This window comes from Natator depressus, chromosome 2 (assembly GCF_965152275.1).
Source record: "Natator depressus isolate rNatDep1 chromosome 2, rNatDep2.hap1, whole genome shotgun sequence".
In the NCBI taxonomy this organism is placed as follows: domain Eukaryota; kingdom Metazoa; phylum Chordata; order Testudines; family Cheloniidae; genus Natator; species Natator depressus.
In genome coordinates, this window is record NC_134235.1 from 24702131 (window position 1) to 24715695 (window position 13565).

At 44.5% G+C, this 13565-nt stretch overlaps 1 long non-coding RNA gene across 1 annotated transcript; it reads left to right on the forward strand.

The window, feature by feature from the left end:
- Window positions 1-1211: 1211 nt before the first annotated feature.
- On the forward strand, window positions 1212-12403 carry LOC141981286 (uncharacterized). The gene is made up of 3 exons (XR_012637717.1): window positions 1212-1244; window positions 1965-2085; window positions 12308-12403. It is a non-coding gene; the product is annotated as an uncharacterized LOC141981286 (long non-coding RNA).
- Window positions 12404-13565: the final 1162 nt, after the last annotated feature.

The following is a 13565-nucleotide window of genomic DNA, read 5'->3' on the forward strand; positions in this document are numbered from 1 at the left end:
CTGCACTTCTATAGGGCAGTACTCGTGAATTTGGAATCAACTGATTGAGGAGCCCATACTGAACAGCAGAGAGGCTTTATAAATTAGGCCTTAGGGCTCCAACTTGTGCTGCAGATGATCTCCCACGTCTGCTCTGTCTTGTGATTTATGAATTTGGGGGACGAGGGGAGAGGACTCTTTTTTTTTTTTTTTTTTTTTTTTTTTTTTTTTAGAATAGAATAAAAACAGTATTTTAAAGTGCACTGGGACATGAAACCCCCAGTTTGTTTATTTGGACATACATAAATTTATCCAAGTTCTAAAAACATAAAATAAAATGAAATTAGGCCTTTTCATGGCATACAAGAAAGAGAAATCCTGAGGCTGGAAAGGCAATTCGCCACCATCTGTTTCTCTGCTGAACCTGGCACTTACAGCAAGTGTCCCATATGAAAAAGGATACAGAACAAAAGATAATGAATATTTTATGGTGTTTGAGATCCCTTCCTAACTGATATTGAGCCAAATATGTCCTTCTAAGTAAATATATACCCCTCACTTCTATTTTCCCAGCCTCCTACTCTTGACTTAACCCTTCTTGCTTGTTCTTTTATTTCTATCTCAATTTCATTTTTAAAGGTCAAAATATAAGTGTAAGTGAGCTTTTTATCTGTATTACAGTAGCATTTAGCAGCCTCAAATGAGATAAAAGCCCCGCTATGCTAGGCATAATAATTACTCAAGGGAAGGTACAGTCCCTTTCTTGAAGAGCTTACATCCAAAACAGGCAAGACAGACAAAGGGTGGTGGAGGTGACTGAGGTGCAGAGACCTAACCAATGTCGCATGGCAGAGGATAGAGAATAGATAATATTCACATGGAGAATAGAACCGAATTCTCCAAAGTCACAGCACCATGCTCGAACCATTGGATTACACTGCCTGTCTATAAGACCACACTCTATTTTTATAACTGATCTTCAGCCTTTAATGGTGCATGTTTTTTGGATTCACTAAAACCTTCCGGGGAGTGGGTCTGCTTTTTTGGATTGTTAATTGATTTAATTTCTTTTAATGTTATTTTTTATAGGGATGAATCCTAGACCTAGTTTGTGCATCCTTAAGGGAAACAGCAGCTGCAAAGCAGCATGAACTGGATGCACATTGGGACGACAGACCCAGGGATGGCCAGTCTGGTCTACATGTGGGAACTGGGAAGGAATCTGCATTGGTGAAGTGTTGGGGACGAGGGGAAGAGTCATGCAAGTGAGGGTTTGTCTACACTTAAAACGAAGCAGTGGCTCAGCTGTAGCGCTTTAGTGAAGCCGATGGGAGGCCTTTTCCCTGAGAGGCAATAGCTAGGTTCCCCTGACAGAATTCTCCTGTCAACCTAGTGTTGTCTACACCAGGAGTTCGGTTGGTTTAATTGTGTCACTTGGGGAGAGGGGGGATTTTTCACACCTTTTGAATGACATAGTTATACTGATCTAATTTCCTAGTAGTAGTAGTAGATCAGGCCTGAGTTTCTCAGTCCCATTTAGCAGTGCTGTGCCAGTCCTGCTCCTCCCTAATGTGATCAAGGAGATGAAAGTAGGCCTTGGACCAAGTGTGGAATTGGCTGAGGGACAGCACAAGGAGAGGGACCAGGTTAGACAAGCAATCTTAATTCTGGCATTTCCAAATTTTGGAAAGCTTGACTTTGCTACCTTAGTAATAGTCTTTTTAATGTAGTTTTTTGTGTGTAATAGAGATATTTAGGGTCTGAATCTCTGATCTCCCCTACACTAGGGAAGCTCCGTTGACTTCACTGGAATTACTCCTAGTCTACTCTGGAGTAAAATTCAGTCAGAATCGGATCCTTGGGCATGTGTGGAGCCTGTTCCCCAAGCAAATCCTTAGCCCAAGGACCCTGCACCCCTTCTGCATATCTTTACTACTGTTCAAAATACTTCCTTCCCTCCAAGTTACCTGGAAGTTCTTTTTTAGGTTATGTATGTCTGGATCAGAAACTGGTTTGGATGTGGGATCTTCATTCTGGAAATACATGAAGCTATTGCTTCAAATGGGCTAGTACTTTCCAAGTGACATTAACACATCTACACTAATGGTAAGAACATAAGAACAGCCATACTGGGTCAGACCAAGGTCCATCTAGTCTGTAGCCTGACTTCTGACAGTGGCCAATGCCAGGTGCCCCAGAGGGAATGAACAGAACAGGTAAACACCACGTGATCCATCTCCTGTTGCCCATTCCCAGCTTCTGGCAAACAGAGGCTAGGAACACCATCCCTGTCCATCCTGGCTAATAGCCATTGATGGCCCTATCCTCCATGAACTTATCTAGTTCTTTTTTGAATCCTGTTATAGTCTTGGCCTTTACAACATCCTCTGGCAAGGAGTTGCACAGGTTGACTGTGCATTGTGTGAAAAAATACTTACATTTGTTTTAAACCTGCTGCCTATTAATTTCATTTGGTGACCCCTAGTTCTTGTATTATGAGAAGGAGTAAATAACACTTTCTTATTTACTTTCTCCACACCAGTCATGATTTTATAGACCTCTATCATATCCCCCAAATTGTGTCTTTTCCAAGCTGAAAAGTCCCAGTACTTATTTCTCTCTCCTCATACGGCAGTCATTCCATACCCCTAATCATTTTTGTTGCCCTTTTCTGAACATTTTCTAATTCCAATATATCTTTTTTGAGATGGGGCAACCACATCTGCATGCAGTATTCAAGATGTCGGCATACCATGGATTTATATAGAGGCAATATGATATTTTCTGTATTATTATCTATCCCTTTCTTAATAATTCCCAACATTATGTTTGTTTTTTTGACTGCCACTGCACACTGAGTGGATGTTTTCGGAGAACTATCCAAGATGATTCCAAGATCTCTTTCTTGAGTGATAACAGCCAATTTAGACCCCATCATTTTGTATTTATTTGAGCATAAGCTTTCGTGAGCTACAGCTCACTTCATCGGGTGAGCTGTAGCTCACGAAAGCTTATGCTCAAATAAATTGGTTAGTCTCTAAGGTGCCACAAGTCCTCCTTTCCTTTTTGCGGATGCAGACTAACACGGCTGCTACTCTGAAACGTGTCAGGATTATGTTTTCCAATGTGCATTACTTTGCATTTATCAACATTGAATTTCTGCCAAGATTTGTTTTCTGTGAAATTGGGTTTACTCTAGGTCAATAGACACTATCTGTAAATTGCACTGATCACAAGGGCATAAGTGTGCATTGTTTGGTGTTGCCTTTATTGAATAAGTAGGGTGTCACTGTTGTTAAGTTACCTTTCTAATAGTCACAAATTACAAAGGACATAGTTGCTCTAGTTCTCGGTTGCCGTGTGATGTGGTTCTGATTCCTGGTGGCACCTCAGGCTGTCCTTTCCTTGTGCGGCCCACTGCTGCTGTAACAATTCATGGCCACAGAGTATTAAGTGGAAAATGCAAACATTGGGCCCCTGCTCGCATGCTGCTTCCCACACACATTGAGCACTGCAATATTTGTCATGTGCAGTAATGTAATTCACTGACCCCTGAGTGGAGCTTTTCTGGAAAGTCATTCATTTTCAAGAACCCCTATCAAGCAAGAAAATAATGTTATGGAAAAATCTAGATAAAACCAGTGGTTCGCCCTTCTCTAGTGCCTTCCACCCTGTTCTACCAACTGGGTGTCTAACAAGCGGGAATGGCATTTAAGAGTTTGCAGCACCACTGTGAGCTAAGTAAATGCCGTGTTCTCCTCATTTTTACAAAGGGGAGACTGAAGTGAAGAAAGACTGAGTGATTAGCCCAGTGCTACACAGCAAGTCTGTGGCAGGGCTTGGTGCAGAGCCCAGACTTCCTGACTCCCAGTCAGTGTGCTCTGACGTGGCACCACAGCTTAATTTGGTTTCTATGTGCTCTGTAAGATGGGGAGGGAGCAGACCTTTGGCCATCCATAGGCATGTTATTGAGAGTTTTGCTGTTAATTCCCCTTTACGAGGCCCATCTTGTTATGGTTGGAGTTGCTCTCGGTTTCTGTTTGTTTTGTCTGGTTTTTTGCATGTGGGGCTTGTGTATTTTATTAAGCTCTTGCCTAGTATCTTGTGGCTATTTAAGATTATTCTTCTTATGAAGGGCTCTTTAGAAGTTATTCATTAGGGCTTTCAAAGGTGGCCTGTTATGTGGCCTTGCCATTGAATGACAGTGTTTTGTGGGTGTGTGTCTTACAGAGGGGAAATGTCTGGTTTTTATGTGTCCCTAATTATGACTTCCCAAAAGCTAGTTCAATTGACTTGGTATTTTGTCCCTTAACTGCTTTGGTGCTTGCTAAAATTTCAGGTACTGTATGTAGGGCCACAAATGCTTATTTTTGTCACTGAAGTAACCAAATATGAGTCTAAGTGCTCATCAAGTGCAGACTAAAAAATGGTATGATTTAGTGGCTAGGGCACTGGACTGGGACTTGGGAGATCTAGATTCTGTTCTGGCTCTGCTATTGACCTGCCATATGACTTTGGGCAAGTTACTCAACACTCTGTGCCTCTGTTTCCCTTCCCACCCTTTGGCTGTGTCTACACTGCACACCAGTTTCAGCAGCCTGTAGGGTATATGTAGCTACACACCACACTGAAAAGCAGGCGGCGTCTGCACTGCAGCATGTAGCTAAGCATATCAATGAAAGGCTCGGCAGGGGGGAGGCAGTGGGGAAAGGCTTCCATGGGTCCCCATTGCTGAAGCCTTTCATTGGGTGAGGAAAGGCTCAGACTTTCCTGCCTGCCACACCCTGCCAGAGTCATTCCCTGCTGTCCAGGGTAAGTGGTAAGTGAAGCAACCTGGCCCCAGCCTGCTTCTCTCCCCTGGCTCCCAACTGTGCCACCGGCGAGTACTGGGGGCTGGTTCCCCCTTGTCCCCCAAGGCTGGGAGCCAGGGGAGCAGAGCGGAGCCGGCTGGGGCCGGGGGTGGTTTCCCCCCGCCCTCCTATGGAGGCCTGGGGCCAGCCCCTCACCCCCACGGAGGCCTCGGGCCCCTCACAGCCCCCCCGCAGATGGGCTGCGTAGGGCACCAAAATGGCTAGGGATGGCTCTGGCTGAAGATGCTGTGCCTAGGGGCGCCTAAGGTGTAAATCTAGCCCTACTGATGCAGGAGTCTCCCCCTCTGGCAGGGAAAGGCTCTAGCAGCAGGGAGCTGGCAGAGCCTTTCTCTCCTGCTGGAGTCTTACCTGCCTTGGGGAAAACCTTTAGCAGTGAGGAGCTGGCAGAGCCTTTCCCAGCTGCCTCCTTGCTGCCAGAGCCATTCCCTTCTGTCAGAGTCTTTTCCTGCAGCGGGGAAGGGCTCCAGCAGCTGGGAGGTAGCGTGACACTACACGGCTAAAACTAGCAGTGTAGACAGGGAGGCCAGTACACAGCTACGTAGGGTATGTACTTGGGTATGTATTCACACCCTTCAGGCATGTCTGTATTCTACTAGCCAAGCTAAGCCTCACCGTCTACTCTTCTATTAATCCCGTGCTGGGGGACTACCTGAGAATGTATGCTACACAACGCCAAAAGAAGTGTGCAGTATAGATTAGCCTTTGTCTGCCTTGTCTGTGCAGGCTCCGACTGAGTTATGTAGGCAGTGTTTTTTTGATTTATGATGTCCTTAGCTATTGTTGAGTTCTTTGCTTTCACGTTGTTGGGCTTTGTAAATTATGTCAAACAGGTAAATTGTAGTCACTTGATAATTGTAACTGGTCTGGGAAACAGAGAATTTTGGTTCTGGAATAGCACATCATTTTAGAGAGTGTAGCTCTGGTTTTGACTGTATGCACACGTTTTGGATTCAGTATACAGCACAAGCAAACAATATGGATCAGTGTATTATTCTTTGAGCTGTTTGCAGGTAAGTATGGAGGTGCATTTGCCATTTGATTTATATGTAGGGTAGACTATTGTTGTCATTTCACAACGTGTGGTATACAAGCTGGTGCATGGTTTCACATATCTGATCTCCTTTTCTTGCCTGATTTCAGAGTTTATTATAAAGCTATACAATGTGCATTTATTAGGACTTTGAAAAATCCTCCTCCAGAAAAGGGCATCAATAAGAATGAAAAGCTGTGAAAAGGTTAATATTTCCTACTAAACTCATGAAGACAGACTATACTAACCTCCTTTTGTATGTGGCCCAGGTTTGCTTTTCCCAAAAAGCAAAGGAAATTTTAAATTTATTTTCTGATACATTTTCAGTTGGCTCCCTCTTGTGGTAAATTGTGAAAACATCTTTACATTCAAATATGTTAAGGGACTGAGGTTAATGGTACTACTTTGTACCTCTATAACATTTGTGGGCTGAGGACTTCAAAGTGATAAATTTATTAGCCTAAAATCCTCCTTTTAAGGCAGGGAAATATGGTAATCTCCATTTTATAGATTGGGAACAGAAACTCAGAACAAATCGGTATCAAAGCTGGAACTAGAATCCCTGTCCTCAAACTCCCACTTATGGGCTTTGGCCAAAAGCATTGTAATATCTTAATCCGAGATAGACTCCTAGGTTACCCCTACACTGAGGGTGGTATGTAGAGTACCTATGCTGCACGCCCCCTAGTATGGGTGTAAATAGTAGTGCAAAGACTGCTTAGGTGAGCAGAGTAAAGACACACCAGAACCTTAGGGTATATACCCTACAAAACTGTACGTCTACAGCCTCCCCACTGCCAGAGCCTTTCACTGCCATGTGCAGCTACACACACCACAATGGGGATGCAGCTTGCTGTTAACTGTGGCGTGTAGTTACACGTACCCTATATCCCACCACCAGTGTAGACAAGGCTTTAGGATGAAAGGCGGGATGATCCAATAGCTAGGGTGTAGGCTGGGCTTTGGTAGATCTGTATTCAGTTCCCTGCCTGGGCTTCCTGAGTGACCTTGGGCTCTGTTTGGACCCACTGCCTGTGCCTCAGTTCTGTAAAATGGGGAAAATAGCACTTTCCTCTTTCACAGAGGTGTTGGGAGGATAACTAAATTTAGAACTGTGAGGTGCTCAGATACCACACTATTGGCAGCCACATGAGATGTCTTAGACAGTTGGAGAATCCCACTTATTGTCCAAGAACAAATAATTCCTCTCCATTTAATTTTTCGGTTCCTTTCTGTTTAAGTGTCATGAATATACTAATTACAATTAAATAATTAAAAATTCTAATTGTAAACCTGTTTAAACTTCTTAAATCAATCAATATTTATTTAAAAGAATCCTAATTTTCTCCCTTTCAAATGTGATGAATATAAACACAGAAGTTAAAAATGTAGATAATATCATATGCAAAAGGCTTATAAAATGTAATAGAGAAAAAGCCAATAGTTGTTCCAAAAACCTATAGAAATAACTGACTAGGGTGTTGGGGGTTTTTTTAAACCATTCTGCTTTTGTTTAAGTGTGGTATTAATCTTTGGTTGAGCCTTAGAGTTTTACGGCTTTTTGTTCTGAAACAGGTGGTTTAATTCTCAAGACAACCTGCATGGAAACGATTAGTCAAATTATCTGACTAGTGTTTAGCACAAGTGGGAAGTGATTAGTCTTCTCCAAAACATCCCGAATGAGATGTACAAAATAAGATTTCTCCTGCACAAGCTGAAAACGTACATGCGGTAAGGTAGTTTATTATCAAATGGGACAGGACTCTTGCATTAGTGTATGTAAGGCAACCAGATATTACAGTCATTCCCTGGAGGAGGTGGTCATGTAGGAAAGTATGTATTTGGCTCTGTTTATTCTGAGTTGTTTGGAGTGTTGTTGTAGCTGTGTTGGTCCTAGGATATTAGAGAGACAAGATGGATGAGGTAATATCTTCTACTGGACAGGAGTCTGTATTTTTATATACTGTATTTATTTAAATTCTTGTCATCTATAGGAATAGGGAAGCATCCCTTTAATTAGTTTGTTAGCCCTCTAGTGGCGCTCACTGTGTTTTATGTTTTAGAAGCAGCAGCACTGTTTGAGTTGTAGACCTGCTTGAGAACTTTCTGTTGAAATGATTTGTGACAGAAAAATGCAGTTTCTGCAAAATTGAAATTTTCTGCTGAAATATTTCATTCTGGGTTGGAAAGCCTTTAGATTTGAGTCAGTCTGACATTAAACTGCATCTGCCTAAAGCATCATGGTGCCTCATGAGAGTTGTAGTTTGTGTACCTCATGCTCCCATTCTCCTCCATGGGCTGGGCTCCTTGGCCATACTACATCTTCCATGATGCATTGTGGTCTTCCTCTGACCAAGACACTACATGGATCATGGGAGTCCCATAAGATGTAGCCTGGCCAGGACATTGGGCTTCTAACCTATAACGCCCAGGAGGCACCATGGCAGCACAGAGGCATTTAAGTGCATGTTGATACTACTCAAAACAAAACATTTTGATTTGGTTCCACAGACTGAAACACGAATGTTGAAAGTTAAATGAGTCATTTTGATCAAAATTTTCCAGAATATTTCATTCCATGAGAGACTTTGATATTTCAACTTTTCATTTCAATTCAGGACAAAAACAAATGTCACAAACCAGAATTTCCAGGGGACATAATTTGCCTAGCTCTAGTATGTAGCTAGGCCTTGCATATATGTATATAGTTAATAAACATAGTTATCTGGGACTCAACTGTGCCCATGTGATTTATTCATATTATTGTTGCTGTCTAAGGAGCAAAACACACAACAATAAATCTTAATAGAACCCTCTTTTCATCTTGCTTCCCGCAAGCACGCTGAGGAAATCCACTTGCAGCCACCCAATGTTTTATGTATATTGGGACAAATTCTACACTATAGCTCCTGAGAGATGCAACACAGAAGATACAGCTTAAGGTAGGGGACAAAGGTGGTTTTAGGCCATCTTTGTGCTGTCAAGATATCAGACTGGTATAAGGACCAGACAGCCCCCAATGTAAGTTACAGCAGCTCTGAGAGCTAATTTATGGCAGCCTTTCTTAGCCTGTCTTTGGGCTTCACTGCAGCTCAAAATCTCTGTACGGGCATATGAGGGCCATAATTGGCCCTGTTGACTGCATTGCTTAGATGCCAGAGTGATTAGTGCTATATAAAATCTTAAAATACTTAACAAAACATTTACAGCATGCTTGTAGGAAAGAGAAAATTTTGCAACTGAGATATTGCTAAGCCATGGCTAGTGCTTCCAAGAGCAGTTCTCTTTTCCCTCTTCTTCTTTGTTGCGTCCTCCACATCCTCTTCCATCATAGGATTACTTGTGGCACCTTAGAGACTAACCAATTTATTTGAGCATAAGCTTTCGTGAGCTACAGCTCACTTCATCACTTCACTGCATCCGATGAAGTGAGCTGTAGCTCACGAAAGCTTATGCTCAAATAAATTGGTTAGTCTCTAAGGTGCCACAAGCACTCCTTTTCTTTTTGCAAATACAGACTAACACGGCTATTACTCTGAAATCTTCCATCATAGTTTGTTTTCTTTGTGATTAAGACTGTAAACTTCTCTGAGCCAAGGATCTTGTGGTTTGATGTGTCTATAAAGCGCCTGACATCTCTATGGTGCTACGTAAAGAGAGAATATTGTTCCACTTCCCCTTGGAGCAGGAATCATTTGAAGAAAAGGATGGAGGATAAAATGAAAGATAAGACAGGAAGGATGGCCCTAGATTGTGTCTCAAGAGGCCTGAGTACACTTCCTGACTGTCAGCCTCTCTGTGTGACAGGGAAAAATCCTTCCTTTCTCCCATTCTTTACCTGTCTTGTCTTTTTAGATTTTAAGCCTCTCTGGGGGCAGGGACTGTCTCTCACTGTGTATCTAAAACACCTACCACAATGGGGCCTCCTGGTGCTACCATCACGTTAATAATAATTTGAAATACTTAAAGAATAAGACAGTTGTCAGGGCATCTTTTGCCCTAACAGCCTTGGTAATGCCATTCCAACATATGAAGATGAAATTACTATCAATCAAATTGTCTATAGGCCTAATCCTGCCAGATGTTGAGCACCCTTTACTTCCAGGATCAGACCCAGACTAAGTAAATTGTAATTTCCACATAAATTCATTTATTACCACTAGATGTCTCTCTTCTCTATAGTTTGCTATACAATCTGGCCAGTCTATTACAATCCATATAATGAAGTTTCAGAGTGGCGGCCTTGTTAGTCTGTATCAGCAAAAACAACGAGGAGTCCTTGTGGCACCTTCGAGACTAACAAATTGATTTGGGCATAAGCTTTCATGGGCTAAAGCCCACTTCATCAGATGCATAGAGTGGAACATACAGTAGGGAGGAATAAATACACAGCATATGAAAAGATGGGAGTTGCCTTACCAAGTGGGGGGCCAGTGCTAACGAGCCAATTCAATTTAAGTTGGAAGTAGGCAATTCTGAACAGTTGACAAGAAGGAGTGGAAATCACTTTTGTAGTGTTAATGAGGCCAATGCAAACAAGATGGCCCATTTCAAACCGTTGACAAGAAGGTGTGAGTATTTAGCAAGGGGAAATTAGTTTTTGTAAAAACCAGGAGGATTACTTGTGGCACCTTAGAGACTAACACCTTGATTTAGTTAATGAAGTGCAATGCTAGTAGAGCAGTGGCTATCAACCGTTCCGGACTACTGTACCCCTTTCAGGAGTTTGATTTGTCTTGCATACCCCGAAGTTACACTTCACTTTAAAACGACTTGCTTACAAAATCAGACATAAAAATACAAAAGTTTTAGACCACACTATTAATGAAAAATTGGTTACTTTCTAATTTTTACTATATAATTTTAAAATAAATCAACTGGTATATAAATATTGTACTTACATTTCAGTGTATACGCAAAAAGAAAAGGAGTACTTGTGGCACCTTAGAGACTAACCAATTTATTTGAGCATAAGCTTTCGTGAGCTACAGCTCACTTCATCGGATGCATAGTGTATAGTACATAGAGCAATATAAACAAGTCATTGTCCATATAAAATTTTAGTTTGTACTGATTTCGCTAGTCCTTTTAATGTAGCCTGTCATAAAACTGATGCACTCGCTCTGCATATGCCCAGGGGTACATGTGCCCCCAGTTGAGAACCACTGCCTTAGAATCACTGGGGACATTGGGGTTTGTCCTTTTAGTTTTCCTTTTTCCTCTTTCCCTCCCTCCTTTCTCTTGCTTCTTTCCCCCCCTTTTCTTGCTTCCTTCCCTCCACAAAGCAGGTTTATGTCAGGGGAGGCCCTCACAAAGAGGTGGGGCTGGAATAGTGCTCTGAGAGTGATCCCCTCCGGTGGTGACCTGGGCCATCCTTTGGGACATCTGGAGAGACCCCTCAGCCTCCCACCTCTAAGAGGCTCAATGCTGATTGGCCAACCAGGGGGCTATTAACAAGGAGGACTCAGGTCCTTTGGTTCTCTTTTAAGACCAAGCAAATAAGTCACAGCCTATCATGTATTTAATTGATCTTGCTGCTTCTTTCCAATAATTGTCTCTGAGCAGTTCATGATTTTCTCTGTTTTAGTTCTTCTAACATACTAGCTGAATAATGGCTATGAACAACTGTTGGTCGGTAGCTCATTTGAGAGCACTTTATTTTGATCAGTCAGTGTATCCAGAGGGGCAGGACATCAGCCTTGCAGGGGAGAAGTGGGGTTGGCAGTGACATCACAAAGGCCTGTGTTAGGACCTTAGCCTATTGGGCAAAGGTCGGGGGGGAGGGGAGGTGGTGACCTAACAGAGAGACCCTGACATCAGCCAGGCAGGACAGAGGTGCAGGGCGGGGGCAACCTCAGAGACCCCCGTGGCTTTGCTGCAGTAAGTTTCCTCCTCAAGGTCTCTGCCTGAGGACTGAGAGAGAATTAGGATTCATGTACATGAGCATGAGGATGAACCCTCTTTTGCGTTTTCTCCTTTCGTGCTGCTGATTTTGCTAGAAAATGAACATCCACTTGGTTAAGATGGCAGGATTTGATTTGATTTGATTTCCTACCTAGGACTTTCTCCCGTAGAATCACGAGGGACATTGGGGTTTGTCCTTTTAGGTTTCCCCTTTCCTCCCTCCTTTCTCTACTTCTCTGCTTCTTTTTTCACCCTTTTACCTGCTTTCCTCCCTCCACTAAGAAGGTTTGTGTTGCGGGGGGAGGGGTTCTCTCACTGTAGGAGGCCCTCACAAAGAGGTGGGGCTGGAACAGTGCTCTGAGAGTGATCCCCTTTGGTGATGACCTGGACCAATCTATGGGACCCCTCAGCCTCCCACCTCTCAGAGTCTCAATGCTGATTGGCCAAGCAGGGGGCTATTGACAGGAAGGAGAAGTTTCCCCAGTTTCCCTGACTTTGACCCCGGCTCTCCCTTTCTTGGCAGGCTCTGCACAAGGTCTTGGCAGACCTCCTGGATGCCATGCTGGGGAACCCTCTGGCAGAGTCCCCAGACACAAGCAGGCTCCAGTACATATTGGAGGTGAGCACAATGAGGAGGGGCAGGGGACAATTTTACCAAAGCTCTGGGGAGGACTGGAAAGGAGAAACTGGAAGATCCATTTTTCCAATCTGTCCTCCGAGCCCATAGGAACGCCACACCATACACCAGGGTGGGCAAAATTTTTGGCCTGAAGGCCACATCTGGGTATAAAAATTGTATGGCAGGCCATGAATGCTCACGAAATTGGGGGTTCAGGTGCAGGAGAGGGTGAGGGCTCTGGCTGGGGGTGCGGGCTCTGGGGTGGGGCCAAAAATGAGGAGTTCAGGGTGTGGGAGGGGGCTCCAGGCTGGGGCAGGGGTGCGGGGTGTATGTGTGTGAGGGCTCTGGCTGGGGGTGTGGGCTCTGGGGTGGGGCTGGAGATGAGGGTTTCAGGTGCAAGAGGGTGCTCCAGGCTGGGACTGTGGGGTTCAGAGGGCAGAAGGGGGCTCTGGGCTGAGGCAGGGAGTTGGCTCTGGGGGTGTCGGCTCTGGGGTGGGGCTGGGGTTGAGGGGTTTGGGGTGAAGGAGAGTGCTCTGGGCTGGGACCGAGGGGTTTGGAGGGCGGAAGGGGAATCAGGGCTGGGGCAGGGGGTTGGGGCACGGGTGGGGGGTGGCTCAGGGGTCCACGCTTCAGGTGGCGCTTACCTCAAGCAGCTACCAGAAGTAGCGGCATGTCCCCACTCTGGCTTCTACATGGAGGCGTGGCGCCCACCATGTGACTCTGCGCACTGCCCCGTCCGCAGGCACTGCAGCCAATGGGAGCTGCAGATGGTGGGGCTTGGGGTGGGGGCAGTGTGCAGAGAGCCCCCTGGCTGCCCCTACGTGTAGGGGCTGGAGAGGGGACATACCGCTGCTTCCGGGAGCCGCGCGGCAAGCCTCTGACCCCGCTTCCTGGTGGGAGCACAAGGCCCAGATTAAAAGGTCTCGTTTGCCCATCTCTGCCATACACCAAGCCACAGCTCACTTTGAGGAGAACAGGTGTTTTCATGAGACAGAGAAGTGACAAAGGAGGAAAGAAAGGGCATAACACTCCAGCCAGCAACTATGTCTCCTCCAATATTACACCTGTCACTTCTGTGGGAAAATCTGCAGGACACAAATTGGGCTCCTCAGCCACTTAAAAACTCACCAATGAACCCTCTTGGCAGACATCATCCTCGCAT